General features: G+C 41.2%; 1 long non-coding RNA gene across 1 annotated transcript; it reads right to left on the reverse strand.

Annotated features, from left to right (window-relative positions):
• Positions 1-798: 798 nt before the first annotated feature.
• LOC125775758 (uncharacterized) lies at positions 799-3,194 on the reverse strand. Its single transcript, XR_007421366.1, has 2 exons — positions 3,084-3,194; positions 799-1,459 (listed from the first exon to the last, which is right to left on the reverse strand). It is a non-coding gene; the product is annotated as an uncharacterized LOC125775758 (long non-coding RNA).
• Positions 3,195-3,597: the final 403 nt, after the last annotated feature.

Consider the following 3,597-nt stretch of genomic DNA (forward strand, 5'->3'; position numbering starts at 1 on the left):
CCAAATCCACAGCGACCATATTCACAAACTGGACGAAGGAGTATAGACTTGAGCTTGATATTGCAGTCGACGGCGTCAAAATTCCGACTGTCAATAACCCTAAAATTTTAGGCGTAACCCTTGATAGTCTATGCTCCTTCTCTCCCCATACGACCGCGATTATCGCCAAAGTACAGAGCCGCAACAAGATCCTCAAGTCGCTAGCCGGCAGCACATGGGGAAAAGACAAAGAAACGTTGTTGGCAACTTACAAGGCAATCGGCCGGCCGGTCCTCAACTACGCAGCACCGATATGGTCGCCTGGATGCAGTGGCACGCAGATGAGGAAACTACAGACCTGCCAGAACACAGCACTCCGGACTACGACGGGATGTCTCTTGATGTCTCCCATCGAACACCTCCATAGTGAGACGCGCATGCTTCTTGTAAAGGGGCATAATGAACTCCTCTCCAGGCAGTTCCTGCTGGGGTGTTTCCGTAGGAATCACCCTTGCAGCCATCTGCTTGGAGCGGAGCCGCCTCCTAGGAGCATCAAGAGGTCATTCCTCGACTACGTCGACGACATCGTACAGTACGCCGACCGCACTTCGGACGCTACAGACTTCAGACAGGCACTGACCGTCATTCACAGTGGAGCCATTAACACCTTCACCGACTCCCTTCCCGTGAATGGCGTTCTTGGAGTCAAAGCACCACCTATTGCAGATGAAGAGCTCCAGTTGCCTCGAGAAACGCGAGTGACCCTAGCACAACTTCGTTCTGGGTACTGTAGCAGGTTAAACTCCTACTTATCCAGAATCGACCCCGACATTAGGTATTAATGTATGTCCTGCATGCAACGAGTCTCCGCATGACACTGGCGACCTCTTTGCATGCCCCACAAACCCCACCCATCTAACACCCTCTTCCCTTTGATCCGACCCCGTCGAAACAGCACGTTTCTTGGGCCTACCGTTAGATGATCTCGACGACAACACAAACAACCCTTACCATCCTAACGGGGATTAGCTAACCGTTAAAACAACAAACTACAACAGAAACAGCGGATGGTTTTTTCAACGATATTTTCCAAACAGCATCACAAATGTCTCAAGATCGTTTTGGCACTTCGCGTCAAACTACTCGTGCTAATCCACCTTGCACAACCCCTGAAAGCCACTTCAGAGTTACAATATTTATTCCATGCGTTGATGCTCTGATTCAAAAGATGACAGAACGTTTATTAGTGAATGAGGATATACTCTCGTCATTTCAAATTCTACTCCCAGGTTTTGCTGCAATTGATAATGCCGAAGAATTAAAAAATTTAACTATTTACTTCGAGGAGCAAATATCAATGACAGCATTAAAATCAGAGTATCGACTGTGGTGTGCCAGCTTATCAACAATAGATCCAACCATAGAAGTGTTGAAATTACTGCAACATTGCGATGCAACGTATTTTAAAAATATTCACTACCTGCTTACAATTTTAGCAACTCTTCCAATGACGACCGCTTCCGTTGAAAGAACTTTTTCAACCTTAAAAAGAATAAAAACTTTACCACGCAGTGTGATGGGCAATGAGCGGCTGAGTGCACTTGCTGTTATTGCAGTGCACTGGGATATTAAAATAGATCCAGATGAAGTAATTAATGATATGGCAAACAAGAAGAAAAGAAAAATATTACTTATTTAAGTTACAACTACCAAATCATTTAAGTAATATGTATATGAATTTATATCGTTTTTTTTAATAAACAGAAAATTTAAAGTTTATACATATATGTTTTTACTTCAGCCCCCCCCCGAAATGAAAAGCTGGCTACGGGCCTGGTTGGCACACCACAATCGATACTCTGATTTTAATGCTGTCATTGATATTTGCTCCTCGAAGTAAATAGTTAAATTTTTTAATTCTTCGGCATTATCAATTGCAGCAAAACCTGGGAGTAGAATTTGAAATGACGAGAGTATATCCTCATTCACTAATAAACGTTCTGTCATGTTTTGAATCAGAGCATCAACGCATGGAATAAGTATTGTAACTCTGAAGTGGCTTCCAGGGGTTGTGCAAGGTGGATTAGCACTAGTAGTTTGACGCGAAGTCACTCTAGGCACTACAAGATCTATGTCATAAAGATCTTTAGACATTTGTGATGCTGTTTGGAAAATATCGTTGAAAAAACCATCCGCTGTTTCTCTTATCTGGTGCAGAGTTCTTATTAATTCTTTGGCTCGGTTCATTGCTGATACAAAATCCATAGATTTTTCTTGGAGTTACATAGACAGTGGCAGCGTTAAGCTGAACAATTGCTCACAGACGAATAGACTAAGCAAAAAATCGCTTTTCTCTACCGCTGCTAAGAAGGCTGATGCTTTAGACGAAATGGACCATGTCTTACTCGAAATTATTTCCAAACTTAGTACAATGAATTTGAAAAGCTCCACAAAGCTTATAATGCTTTCATGCCTTTCTATAAACCTTGTTTCACAAAGGCGAACAAGTCGTCTTTTTTTGCTTTCTGGTGCGTGCTTCTGTATAACGTCCTGGAAAGTTGTGTTTGCATTTGAATGGTTTCTAAATAAATTTGCTATTTCACTGACAATACCAAGGCAGTTTCGTATTGAAGGTAATGACATAGTATTAGAAAGCGCAAGGTTCAATCGGTGACTAGCGCAATGAACATATCGTGCTTTTGGATACAGTTGTCTTATCCTGGTTTGCACTCCACTTAAATGCCCTGACATGTTTGCTGCTCCGTCATATCCCTGTCCAACCAACTTTGCCATATCAAGATGGAGATCTGTACAACGCTTAAGTATGACTTTTGATAAGTTTTCAGTCACCGTCTAGTGTAGTTGCGTACGACTGTTATAGGTTTGAGCTGAGTTGTGTATAAGAGTTTCAAAAGATTCAGTCAGTGATAAATCTTTTTTATTTGCGATTTATTTAAAAAATTTCCTTATTTCGGGGGGGGGCTTCAGCCCTCTAGCCCCCCCCCTGGCTACGTGCCTGCAGCTTATCAACAATAGATCCAACCATAGAAGTGTTGAAATTACTGCAACATTACGATGCAACGTATTTTAAAAATATTCACTACCTGCTTACAATTTTACCAACTCTTCCAGTGAGGACCGCTTCCTTCGAAAGAACTTCTTCAACCTTAAAAAGAATAAAAACTTTACCACGCAGTGTGATGGGCAATGAGCGGCTGAGTGCACTTGCTGTTATTGCAGTGCACTGGGATATTAAAATAGATCCAGATGAAGTAATTAATGATATGGCAAACAAGAAGAAAAGAAAAATATTACTTATTTAAGTTACAACTACCAAATAATTTAAGTAATACGTATATGAATTTATATTGTTTTTTTTAATAAACAGAAAATTCAAAGTTTATATATGTTTTTACTTCAGCCCCCTCCGAAATGAAAAGCTGGCTACGGGCCTGAAACCCAGGGGAGAAAATCGCCAACGGTAAATACTACTCCTTTTACCTGCCACATCACGCAGTATTAAAGCCAGACAAAAAAAACAACAAAAGTAAGAGTTGTTTTTAATGCTTCGAAAACCACTATTTCAGGGAATTCCCTAAATAATATCCTATTTACGGG

Source organism: Bactrocera dorsalis, chromosome 1, assembly GCF_023373825.1.
Source record: "Bactrocera dorsalis isolate Fly_Bdor chromosome 1, ASM2337382v1, whole genome shotgun sequence".
NCBI lineage: Eukaryota > Metazoa > Arthropoda > Insecta > Diptera > Tephritidae > Bactrocera > Bactrocera dorsalis.